This window comes from Mastomys coucha, unplaced genomic scaffold, assembly GCF_008632895.1.
Source record: "Mastomys coucha isolate ucsf_1 unplaced genomic scaffold, UCSF_Mcou_1 pScaffold3, whole genome shotgun sequence".
Lineage (NCBI taxonomy): Eukaryota > Metazoa > Chordata > Mammalia > Rodentia > Muridae > Mastomys > Mastomys coucha.
Genome location: NW_022196909.1, coordinates 11,025,693 through 11,038,993, shown reverse-complemented (window position 1 = coordinate 11,038,993; position 13,301 = coordinate 11,025,693). Strand labels below are relative to the sequence as shown.

The 13,301-nt window shown below is 50.6% G+C and overlaps 1 pseudogene; it reads right to left on the bottom strand.

Moving 5' to 3' along the window:
- Positions 1-1,439: 1,439 nt before the first annotated feature.
- LOC116074938 lies at positions 1,440-2,028 on the bottom strand (annotated as a pseudogene).
- Positions 2,029-13,301: the final 11,273 nt, after the last annotated feature.

Below are 13,301 nucleotides of genomic sequence, written 5' to 3'. Positions count from 1 at the left end.
TGCTACCCACAGGGACCAGGACCATGTGTTCTCACAAGTCTATCATAATGTGTGGAAGTGGTACATGCAGGGGACAGGTGACCCAGTGTCCTCTGCTGTCTCGCCTTCTCTTTCCCCATTCCGTGCAGGTTTCCAACTGCCCTGCCTGTTTCTTACAGGTGCACATGTTCTGGGACTAGGCCTTGGCCTCCTTTCTGTGTTCTGGTTCTTTCAGTCCTGACTCTGCCACCAGGACGTGTCGCCAGGGGACATCTTTGCTCTTCTCAAGAGGCCATGAGCTTTTTGGATGACTTCGGCAACCTTTTGTCTCTGCCCTGCTGCCTGGGCTCTGACGAGGCTGCCTCTGAGGCTGCTCCTGCGGCTCTAGATCTCACTAGTGTTCCCTCGGAATGTGCTGTATTAGCCATGACCATCACCATGCTGGAAGCACTGTTCTATGCTGGTCCAGATCTTCCAAGAACAGGCTGGCTTCTCCGGCATCCAGTGATCACATGGATGGTAGCAGTCCCAGCTGGACTGTCCCCCGTCTATCAAGGAGTGAAGATAGTCCCCCGTGGTGGCAGAAAACAGAAGCTTCACTTCCGGTACCGGTATCCTTCTAATGCTGGGGCTTGGGTAGTGCCCGGACCCCAGAAGCTGGGCTCTCAACCGAGTTGTTCCGGGAACACCAATGACAGGGACAGATGAGGCTCTATGTGGTGACTAGCCTTAGCTAGCAATCAGGTATCTTTGTATTGCTAGCATGCCAAGAGAGAATCAACTGATGTTCCTGGGCCCACAGTACATTCTTGGGCCTTCTGTCCCTTTCATAGCCTCATACAGGTGAGGTTGTCTTGCCTGTATAACAAAAAGGGGAGGCGTGGGCTGTATATGTACATATCTCCACCCAAGTAGAAGGGATTTTGTCAAAGCTTTCCAGATAGGGCCTAGAATGCTCTGGAGAGATAAGATCTCTACCGATGTCCTCATGTACCGATCGTAGGATTTGCTTAGACTTGGTTGCAGTGGCCTAGCACAGGTGACAAGATGCCAGGATGTCTTGTCACTGGATCTAGGGGGATCTGACTAGCTGGATCTGCATAGTATTTCTGGAGAAGATGGCAATGGGAAAAGAACACGGAGCAAGGAGTAGGGGCAGCAGGTATTGTCTAGTTCCTGCTAGACATTCTAAGGGCTCCATGGAACAGAAGGTCGTCTGTGGCATGAGAGACACTTGCTGAAGTGACACAAACATCCCTAGGCTCAAGCCCGGGTTGTTTTGTTTTGTTTTGTTTTAGACCATATTTGGGACAGCTGAGTTCACTTAGTTGTCTTGGGGTCCCCTAAGACCCGCTGATCATTGTCCTTAGTGACAGTTGGCTTCTTTTTTTTTTAAGGCTTGTTTTATTCTAATGACTGATCCGTGTGAGGCCACAGTCAGGTCACACAGGAGGAAAGTTTTATTTCTTGCTCTCTTCCTCCTTGGACAGTGTCTTGATGATCTCTTCGTTCTTGGCTGGAGGCTCTCCTCCTGGCGCTTTTGTGCTTCCTTAGTCTTAGACCTGCGAGCCTCAGCTTGGTCAGCCAGTAGCTTCCTGCAGGCCTTGTCGGCCTTCAGTTTGTGGATATGCTCCATGAGAATCTGCTTGTTTTTGAACACATTCCCTTTGACCTTCAGGTCCAGGCTGTGATACATATGACGGTCAATCTTCTGAGATTCCCGGTATCTCCTGAGAAGCCGGCGCAGGATCCTCACCCTTCTCATCCAGGTCACCTTCTTGGGCTTTTGAGCATTGGCAGTACCCTTCCTCTTCCTTATACCCATATGCTTGCCCTTCCGTTGGGCCAAGGTGTTTTTCAGGCAGCGAGCCCGGGAATGGACAGTCACAGGCTTCCGGATGATCAGCCCATCTTTGATCAGCTTCCTGATCTGCTGATGGGAGTTGGCATTGGCAATTTCATTGGTCTCATTGGGATCCAACCAGACCTTCTTTTTCCCACCGCGGAGGAACTATAGGCAAGCCTCTTCTGTAGCCTGAGCATACTCATGGCTGCGGACGCAGTAGTGAAAGGAAGGGACAGTTAGCTTCTTAATGCTGCAACAGTCTGAGAAACAAACAAGCTCCTGGGGCAGCCCTTGTCTGAAGAGAAGTCTTGGGTCTCTTTGCTGGACACTGTGGTTTCTAGCTCCTATTGGGAACTAGTCATATTGGGTCTCAGTGACTGCCCGGTGTCTTGTGATATCCCAGCAGCAAGGGTGTGGAGAAGCTGTTGCATCTGCTTTCAGCTCCCTTTGGCAAAAGCCAAAACCAATACAGCCCCCTAAATGCAGGACAGGTACCTCCGTTCTCAGTCTGAGGCTCCCAGGGGACAACAGAAGCGTGAGGGGAGAAGTGTGAAAGATGCTGCTGCTGCTAAGAAGAGCCATGAAAGATGCTGCTGCTGCTAAGAGCCATGAAGGATGCTGATACTGTAAGAAGAGCCATGAAGGAGGATGCTGCTGATGCTGCTGCTAAGAGCCGTGTAGGATGCTGCTGCTGCTAAGAAGAGCCATGAAAGATGCTGATACTGTAAGAAGAGCCATGAAAGATGCTGCTGCTGCTGCTGCTGCTAAGAAGAGCCATGAGGGATGCTGCTGCTGCTAAGAAGAGCCATGAAAGATGCTGCTGCTGCTGCTAAGAGCCATGAAAGATGCTGATACTGTAAGAAGAGCCATGAAGGATGCTGCTGCTGCTGCTGCTGCTGCTAAGAGCCATGTAGGATGCTGCTGCTGCTAAGAAGAGCCATGAAAGATGCTGATACTGTAAGAAGAGTCATGAAGGATGCTGCTGCTGCTAAGAAGAGCCATGAAGGATGCTGCTGCTTGTAAGAGGAGCCATGAAGTATGTTGCTGCTGCTAAGAGGAGCCATGAAAGATGCTGCTGCTGCTAAGAAGAGCCATGAAAAATGCTGATACTGTAAGAAGAGCCATGTAGGATGCTGTTGCTGCTAAGAAGAGCCATGAAGGATACTGCTGCTGCTAATAATAGCCTAACCCTCTACATGGCCAGAGCCAAGAGCGAGAAGGAGGAAGAGGAGGAGGAAGAGGAGGAAAAGGTACTGCCTTGGGCTTCCTCTTTCTAACCCATATATGTTCTTCAGAACCAAGCAGAGGTATGAGTGGGGCTAAGTTCCCTGATGTTTTAGCAGCCATGAGAGACTATATTGGGCTTTTCCAGAACATCTGGCTAAGGTTCTTCAAAGCACTATTGTACTCTTACTTAAGCCAGAACTTGGCTTAGAGGCTGAACTGGAGCTAAAGTCAAGACTCTTGGCCTCCAGTGGAGGCTGCTGATGGGCATGCAGACCTCAGCAGAAAACAGACCTGAGGACTTTGGCCAGTGGTGGCTCTGCAGCAGGCCGACATCACATCAGGTCACTGAATTTAACGTAAGCAGTATGCAACACAACAGACACAGCCATGGTGTAGGCATGAAGGTGACATATGGGACCCATGGGTTTTACTGATCATGTTCCCCATGCCTGTGGTGATCGCAAAAGCTTCTATAAGGATCCGTCTTGTCCCTTCAGGGTGGGTGTCTAGGGTAGGTGGGGAGTTAGGAATTCTGAGGAGACCTGGTAAGCTTGGTGCTGCTCGACTAGTCTGGCCCACAGGGTGGTTGAAGCTGTTTGGTCCCCCAGGATGGAAGTCTGAGGTCAAGCCACTTGTCCTTAAAGGACTAGCTATCCTTGTGCTAAGGTGCTCACCAGAGCTTGTTTGTTCCTCCTGGACTCTAAGGTTAAGGTTGCCAGGCAGAGACTAGGAATCTGCAGCAGAAATAAGACTCCAGTCTCCAGCCTCCGGCCTCCTCACTCCTGTCCATCACAGGGGACATCTGTCTCTCTTCCTCTGGCTCCATGGTTCTTGTTGTGGTTCAAGGATGCCAACCACATAAGAAACTCTCATGACCTGTGGGATGCGGGTATCTTCGTGCATCTCATTGGTAAATCCTGACCAGAACTATAGAGGGTCTTTTGGGCATCCATGTGTCCTTTCATGGTGGCTGAGCAGCAAACACCTAGAGCCCTTGTCTTCCCGGCCTCACCACAGACAGACTGGCTCACGGCTCCACCACAGCACTTGTTCTATTCGAGAGCAGCTCCCAGAAGCCTTTTCTCACCCCATTAGCTCACAGAGCTCTTGAAGGAGAGTTGGACAATACACTTGGGCTAAAGTCAATACCAAGATTTCCCCAAGGCTTACAAAAACATACCTGCTAGAAGTAGACTCGGGTCTAGGTCAAATGCACCTCACCTTCTATAGTCTATGAAAGCTACGACTAGAGACCATAGGCCTTGCATGATACGGGTACCAGCCCTCTTGCTTCGTCTGTGTCCAAAGGGCAGGTTATCTGTAAGGACCATGTCGGGAAGTAGCAGGTGATGGGATTGGTAGGTGCGGGAGACAGAGTGTGATAAACCCCTGCTTTTTAACTAGCTGGAAGATGTGTGATAGATCACCAAGCTGTGTTCCAAGGAGTGAGAAGCTGGTTGTTATCATGAGGACTCCCAGCTAGGCCATGGGCAACATACGAAGGTTGAAATGATGGTTGCTTAGTCTTGCTTGGCAGCAACAGTGCCCTGGGTCCCAGGATAAAGCACCATGAATCTGGGAGGCTAGCCAGCTTACACGGTGGTGCAGTGGATCCTATTTTGTAACGGGAGGGGACACGTCCTAACTGGATCTATGCCTTTCCCTGCCTGAGAGGGTTGTTTTAAACAATCCACCTATGAGTTTCAGTGATTCTTAGCTGTCCTGTTTCCCCTACAGCACCAAACCTGACATAAGTCCCTTCTCTGTATAAGTGAATCCACAGGGGACGCTCAAGCAATCTCCTGTTGGGAAGCTCATCTCAGAAGCAACTGGCTTTGTGGAATGATGGGAAGTTTTCTGGAGCCTCCATCCTGGGGCTGCCTGTGGGAGGCTGGCATGGCAGGCACACCCAGCCAGCCCACTTAGATGCTCTGAATCCAGCATCCCTTGCTCACAGCAGAAGCATAGCCTCTTCCCTACCCTAGATTCCCATTTCTTAGACTTCTGGTTCTGCTAGCCAGGAGGGCTTTGTCACGGAAGAGAAGACACTTTTATATAGTCTCAGTTAGGGACTTCTGTATTAGTTAGGGTTTTACTGATGTGGAGAGATACCATGACCAAAGCAACTCTTATAAGGACAACATTTAATTGGGGATGGCTTACAGGTTCAGTCGATTATCATCAAGGCGGGAACATGGCAGCATCCAGGCAGGCATGGTGCAGGAGGAGCTGAGAGTTCTACATCTTCATCGGAAGCCTGCTATGAGAATACTGACTTCATGCAACTAGGATGAGGGTCTTAAGCCTACACTCACAGGGCCACACCTACTCCAACAGGGCCACACATTCCAATAGTGTCACTCCCTGGGCTGAGCATATACAAACCATCACAGTAGGGGTATAACATTGTCACTGAAATAGAGTCATTTGGTGCTCTGGACCTATTTTTGAATAGGCAAAGAGGCAGCTTACGATGTTGACGGGCATGACATCAGTACCAGGTCAGTCCACGCAGCAGTGTCCTGTTGAGTGTGAAGTAGAGACCAGCCCAGGGAATTCACAGTCAACCCCACCAAACTTAGACAGGTTAGCAGAGCCCGGCAGGCCTGTTGAAGGCGAGCTCTTGTCAGTGGCAAACTTGGATCATCCTACCAGTAAGGAAGCCAAGCAGCTAGATCTTCAGCTGAAAAGGGAGATACAGTGATGCTTCTGTCATAATTAAGGACCCTTATTTAATCTTGTGATTAGTGTTTACCTTGGTCCTCTCAAGGGTGAGGAGGGGGTGATCAGTGGATCCTAGCCCATGGCTCCTGATGGGATAGGGACAGACAGGAAGTCACACCAAAACAAAACCAGAGCCAGGGGAAAAACAGACAGGAAGTCACACCAAAACAAAACAGGAGCCAGGGGGGAAAGACAGACAGGAAGTCACACCAAAACAAAACAGGAGCCAGGGGAGTGGCCTCAGAGGCTCTCCCTAGAGGGAACAGGGAATGAATGAAGCTGGATTAGTGACTTAGGAAAATTGGGACTGGAAGGGTGGGTGGGTCACAGTGAAGGTCTGTAGTGTTTTTCTTTGATCTATGATCTAACTATCCTGCACTGGTATTTCTTTTGTTTTCTTTTCTTTTTTCTTTTCTTTTTTTTCTTTTTCTTTTTGTTGTTGTTGTTGTTGTTTTCTGAGATAGGGTTTCTCTGTGTAGCCCTGGCTGTCCTGGAACTCACTCTGTAGACCAGGCTGGCCTTGAACTCAGAAATCCGCCTGCCTCTGCCTCCCAAGTGCTGGGATTAAAGGCGTGCGCCACCACTGCCCAGCTCTGCACTGGTATTTCTGTTCTACCTGAGCTGGAGGCTTTGTAAAAGTCTGTGGTTTTACTTATTTGTTGCTTGTTTGTTTGGATTTTCTTTTGAGACAGGGTTTCTTGTATAGCCCTGGCTGTCCAGAAACTAGTTCTGTAGACCAGGCTACCTCGAACTCAGAGATTTTCCTGCCTCAGTCTCCCTAGTGCTGGGGGTAATGTGAGCCACCCCTTCCTGGTGTAGGAGTCCACGCCTTTAAAACCATCCCTCTTGGGTAGTGTCACAGTGGGGGATGGGGGAGGCAGGGTACACAGAGAGATCTTCAGGAACTTCTGGGCTAGGACTTTCTAGGTGTTTCTGAATGAGCTTTACTCTCTGATCCTGAGTACACAGGCTTCATGACCTTTGAACAAACTTCTCAGTCTTTGAAACAAAATGCTCTCTGAAACAAAATGCTCTAGGTATGTTTCTTGGCCTTGATTAAGCCACTGTCTCCAAAAAGGTACGCTACCTTCATTGGCCTGTGTGTCACGATTCCACCTTCCACAACTAGGAAGTCCTAAGTTAAGCCACCAAGTCCTTCGAGATTTGTGGTAACAGAAAGTCATCATCCCCCTAAAATCTGGCTCCCTGGAGATATAATCTGATATCCTCAGCCTTTGGAAGATTATGGATGCACATCTTTGTTATTATTTATTTGTTTGTCTGCTTGTTTGTCTATTTATTATTTCGGATTTTGTTTCTATTGAGATAGGGTTTCTCTGTGTAACCCTGGCTATCCTGGAGCCAGCTCTATAGACCAGGCTGGCCTCCAACTCACAGAGATCCACTTGCCCCTGCCCTCCCAAGTGCTGGGATTAAAGGCATGCGCCACCACTGCCCTGCTTGGCCTCACCATTCTTTATCTCAAGAACAGGTCCTTCCTGCAGAGTCCACCATCAGACTCAGGTCCTGTCTGCAGAGTCCACCATCAGACTTGGATCCTGCCTGGGGAGTTCACCATCAGACTCAGTATTCCGAATGCATTTTGCTTTTGACCCGGAGAAAGCCTGCCAGAAGTTCCAGGGCTTCTTGGGACCTTTGACTCTAGGCCTTTTCTTGTCTTCAACATGATTCAAAGTCCTGAGTTCTTCAAACCTAGAGGGAAGTAGAGATCAGTCTGGTCCACTCTGCCTTGGGGCTGGGGTGGTGTGAAAGCACCAAGAAGCTGGGATTGGAGCCAAGAGTGTAGCTCAGTAGAGTGCTTGCCTAGGGGGTATGAAGCCTTGGGCTCTATTTCCAGTATCAGGTAAACCATGTGTGGTGGCATATGCTTGTAATTAGTGACTGGAAGGTGGAAACAAGATCAGGAATTTAAGGCCATCGTCATCTGAGTTCAAGGCCAGCCCAGATACATGAAAACACATCTCACAAAAGGAACCCAGTGTCTTTTGCTTTGGCTTCTCGGGCACCTGCTTTCCTTCCATTTACCCTAATTGTTGATGCTTTCCTTATTCCAATGCACGGGACATTCACTTGGGCCCATTGGACAGATGGCTTGAGTGGAGTCCTCTCCTTGACCTTGAGGGCCTTAATTGAACTTAGTAGCCACAGTATGAACCCCATGTACCAGATCTGGCTGCAGTAAAGGCTTTCGAGAACGCTCAGTAGGGCATTCCTCACAGGCCCAGGGGTAGAGAATCCAATGTAAACGTCCTATCATGGTCTCTTGTACTTCCTATCCCCAAGAGCTTCCTCCTCAGCCTTGGGGTTCCATCCCTGTGCCACCCCCCTCAGAATCTCAAGTAGAGCTGTTCTGACACCTAGCACTGTGGCCTTTCCCTGATAGCCTATGGCTCATCATCACAACTGCATGTGTAAGAATTGAGCAAATAGAGACACCTCATAAAAATACCAAGGAGCAAGGAATGTCCATTAAGCCTAAAGACAGAGCTTCAGAAGGGTTTACCGAGCAAACATCAGTCCCCAGGAGATGCCCTAATTGTGGGGAGTAATACCCGGTTCAAGGAAACGTCCCTAGGAGGGTGGATCCCCCCGACCCCTCCTAAATGCAATCAGTATCTCCCCCTTACCTGGGGCATAAAGGTCAATGAGAACAAAAGACAATGGGCTCCACCAATGAGAGATAACCAACTCATGCTGTAAACCTATGTACTGGGAAGGTATAAAAAGCGTGTGCTTTTGTTCCTGGTCATCGCCTTTGCTCTGAATGCAGGATGACCCCAGTATACTGGCAATAAAAAACCTCATGCAAATTGCAGCGATCTCCCTCCTGATTCTTCTTGAGTGGGGCACCCACACCAAATACAACACATGTTCCCCATCAACGGAGCCCTGATCAGCTATACAACTTCTGCCTCCAAGAAATAGCTGGATTGCACCTTTAGACCTGTCTGGACTGTTGCCTGTGCCTCAAACTCAGACCTAAGAACCGGGAAGCAGAGGCAGCCATACTGGGCACAAGGTTTGGGAGCTTTAGGTCATCCTTCAAACTGAGGTCACAGGTTGTTCCCATTGGAGGGAGGTGGAATGGCAGGCATAGTGCATGGAAGGACAGGAGAAATGAATGGGGAGGGTGAACACAGAGGGAGCGGGGGTGGGTTAACTTCATGTGGTAACATACCTATCTCTTGTCTTGGTTAGGATTTTGTGGCTGTGAAGAGACACCATTACCTTATAAAGAAAGACATAAAACATTCATAAAAGCACCTCTTATAAAAGAAACCATCTAATTGGGGCTGGCTTACAGTTTCAGAAGTTTAGTCCATTATTGTCATAGCGGGAAGCAAGACAGCACACAGGTAGACAGGGCACTGGAGAAGGAGCTGAGAGTTCTACATCTGGATCGGTAGGCAGAGGGAAGGGTGAGCATCCGAGACCTCAGAGCCCGCCCCCTAGTGACTGACACACTTCCTCCAAAAAGCCACACCCACTCCAACAAGGCTACACCTCCTAAACGGTGCTACTCCCTCTGGACCTATGGGAACTGTTTTCATTCAAACCACCACCTCTCTACAGACTTATGACTTCCTAGTTCTAGAGGGCAGAGTCTGATATGTGTCTGTCTGTCTCTTGGGGCCAAAAGCCAAACTGGAGGAACATCTCAGTTCCTCCCCGAACCCCAGAGAAGAGGGTCTCCTTGCCTTTCTCAACAGCTTTCTGAACAGCAGAGCTCATAGTCCCCTTCGGAATGTCAAATCTCACGTCACATGTGTGGCTTGCCTCCGTCACATTTCTGAAAGTCCTCTCTCAGGATTGTGCAAGCCCACTGGGCTCACCCGAATTATCTGAAACGGTCTGTTTACCCACGATCCCAAAACATCCACAGAGTCCCCTGTGAGCAGCTGATGACATAATGCCAGAGTCTGAGGCTTAGCATGTGCACGTATGTGGGCAGTCTATTTTTCTGTCCAGTGGGGCCTGTGTAGCAAGGGCAAGGGGTGATGAGCTAGACTGAAGCTCAGGGGAGGGGGTGGCCTTGGCTGGATTTGGTTTGGTGGCGAAAAGGTTTGGTTGAGTGCAGAGCAGGGGGGCGGGGGTGGATAACCCAGGTCTTGAGCCAAGTACTTCTCGGCCCATCGGACTCGGCACTGCACAAATACCTAAGAAAAACTTGCAGAAAAAAACAAAGGCGAGGCATCCTGCCTGCTGACTGGCAGGCGTGGGGTGGGGAGTCGCCTGGGATCCATAGCTGGGCTCTCCTTGGGGACTGCGGAGGGGGGGGGCGGGGGTGGGGAGGGAAGAAGTGGGGAGCTAGGCGGGGAGGTGGGCCCTCTCCATGCAGCGTGGGACAAGTCTATCGCTGTCCCCTTGTCACTCTGTCACCCATCTAATGGCCGTCGATAGTACTTGAATGAGAATTGATGGGGAGATAGATTTAATTAACCCCAGTGTCAGCAGCTGCCGGGCTACCGGTTTGTGTGTTAATAGAGCGGCCACCCGGGGCTCTCCAGGGCTTTTCTGGGAGTCTGAGGCCAGTGGAGCAATTGTGCTTGTCAGCACTGGTGGATAAATGAAGAGAGGCAGAACAGTATTCAGCCTCCACTGGCCCCTCTCTCACTCTAAGACCCACCACTTGTTGGTCACCATGGGGACCACCTGGCCCAGCTCCTTCATTGGGACGTCTGTGCTGGGCAAAGATGAGGGCTGAGACAAGTGCCCTGCTGGCTCAATCGGCCTCAGAGGCACCCTGATGACCCCTATCTTTGGGGGACCCCTGGATCAATGCATAGTGTGGACCTCTTGGCACGGCGAGTACTCTTTGTGTTCGGGGGTCCCTCCTGGTTCCTTTGTCTTTGCTGTGGGCGGTACCTGTGCTTATAGCTGTCCCTTGGTACAAGACCTTCGAAGATGTCATTAGTGTCTTCCCTGCTAGGCTGTCTCGTAGCTGTCCTGTGTTCTGGCCTTCCCTTCAGCCATGCATGGAACTCTGGGGACCTGACGTCTGCACAGCCAGACCCAAAGCATGACCTGGGTTTAGTGTTAGAACACCGTGGCCTGGGTCTCATGCTTTTCCCACCACAGCTGTACCAAAGGAGGGGCTTTGAAGCCTGTTCTTGAGTCGGATGCTTTAGAGTACCCCCAGAATGAGCATTGACCCCAGCTTAGACGCTTAAGGGTCTACCAACTAACATATCAGTGTCTGGGGCATTCCCTTGTCACTAGAGCCCCGATCCTACTCTTTAGGGTGAGAGAGGCAGGCCTATGATAGTCACTGGCTACCTTCTTTCTGGAGGACCCAGGCACTGTGGTGGGGCCTACAAAGACCTGAAGGCAGCTGGGCAGCAGCCAGTGCCTGTCTGGCAGTCTCCTTCCTCACTTCACACCTCCGCTGCCTTTCATTTTCGGCTCTGATTGGTTTTCTTGTTTTAACACATACCCCAGGCCCCGAGTTTGACCCCAGTGATGGATTCATTGGTCTCTAGGACTCCAGCTGCCAAGCTTGCTCACAGCTGCTAAGGGTGGAGGTGGGGGAGCAGGGACAGTGGCAGGAATTACCTTGCATGTCCCGGGCTCCACTGGTGTTCTTCCCAGAGCCCCGGGGCCGCTTATGACAGAGCAAAAGAGAGAGAAGGGCGTAGAGGCTTGGGTATGAAAGGACAGGGTTAGGAACTTTGGAGTGAGCTATCACAGAAAATGGCTAGTCCCTCTTTGGGCATCTGATCCCCTTCTGAGTATGAGAACAGGGGCTGTGGATGGTTCACTGTTCAGCGATGTGACGTTTGCAACCTTGGAAAAGGGGACATTGATTTCCTATCATGTCCCTGGAAGTGGCCACTGCAGAGAGCTTCCTGTTGCTGGATGTGCCCTGAGAGAATGGGCAGAGAACCTAGCATGAAGTGGCTTGCTCTGCCAAATTTGGGAAGGGGGGGAGGGGGAGGGAGGGAGGAAGAAAAGGAGGGAAAGCAACTGCCCACAAGCAAGCAGGCAGTCCAGGATCCCTCTCCTCAAGTGGCAGAGGGGCCCACAATGAGTAAATAAGATCCAGCATTCCGGACCCAGGGCCTGAAGCAGGAGGAAGCCCTTCCTAATCTCACCTCACACGCATGTGCATTCGTGCACACCAGTGAAAGGCCAGGAGAGGACCTGGGGAGAAGGTGGCTAACTAAAACCAGGAAGAGGCTCTCCTTAGGAACGGGGGTCAGCTGGCACCTCCATGTAGAAAGTCCCAGCCTCCAGATGTGAGAGACACATCTGTACTTCAAGCTGCCCCTTCCACGGTATTTTACAGACTCGATTAGAACTTACCTGGGCTTAGCCTCATAAATAAAACTCCCCAGGGCCATGCATCACCCTGCAGCTTTGGTTGGCTGATGCTCATATACCCCAGGGTTTCATCCAGTGTAAAAACACAGGCAAGGTGAGGCACCCCATGGTCATGCATACATGCGTCATTTCCTGGAAGCTGCATTCCCTCTCTTACGCCCCGTCCATCCTTACAGGTTTGTAACTGTGGCATAACCTTACATTTGGGGCCCAAGTTCTGACTCTCTTGTGAGTTATTAATTTGGTCTTAGGCATGTTGCTGCTCTCTCACTCTAGCCTGTTTCCTATTCTGTGTCTGCCAGGTGGTGAGACCTTGTCTATAGAAGAAGTGAGTGCCTTTGAACGTGTTTCCTATATATACACTGGGCTGACCCAGGTCTAGAGAGCAAAAATCTGGTATCCAGAGCTGTGTGACCTGTAGGGGCTGCTGATGGAAGGGGGAAGGGTTCTCTCTTGTCCCATCTGAATTCGACCTCTTCCAGTCCCTTAACACACGTGGACTACTTATTTGGATTTGAGGGACGCCAATAAAATAATAATATCTAAAATAATAGATATAATATACAGAGACCACATGAGAATATCTTCATTCTGTGTGGAAAAAAACAAGTTCAGAAAGGCCTGAGGCACCAGATTCAGGAAACCACCCTGAATCCCTGCTTTGTCACCCACCCGACAAACAGATGGGGCGGGGTCGCTGGGAAATGACCCCTGAGCTGTGAGTGGACCCTGAGCTTCAGCACAGAGGCAGAGGAAGAGCAGGAAGCAGATGCCCCCGGGGTGGGAAGACCTGAGGAAGGCCAGGCTACTGGGTCCTGAGCTGACAGGTGCTCATCTGCTCAGTGTGCCAGGAAGTGACCCAGTGGTAGGAAGTGGCTGAAGGTGGTGTGTTCCAGGGCAGATTGAGTGCAGGGTGGGAAGTGAGCCTGGTAAACAAACCTGAGCTGATGAGTCCAGCTCAGGAGAATGTGTGCGGTGCAAGTTTCTAGAAACCCAAAGCTGGCAGGGAGAAACAACCGAAAGGTAGAGACCTGGGGACTAAGCGTATGTCATTCAGAAGACTCTGGCAAGTGACTTTGGAAGGCTGGGAGGATCCCATCACCCTGGGGTGTCATATGGCTTCCCCTCCAGCCCCCTCCCCCTCCATCCCGCTCCCCCCGCAGCCCCGCTCCCCCTCCAGCCC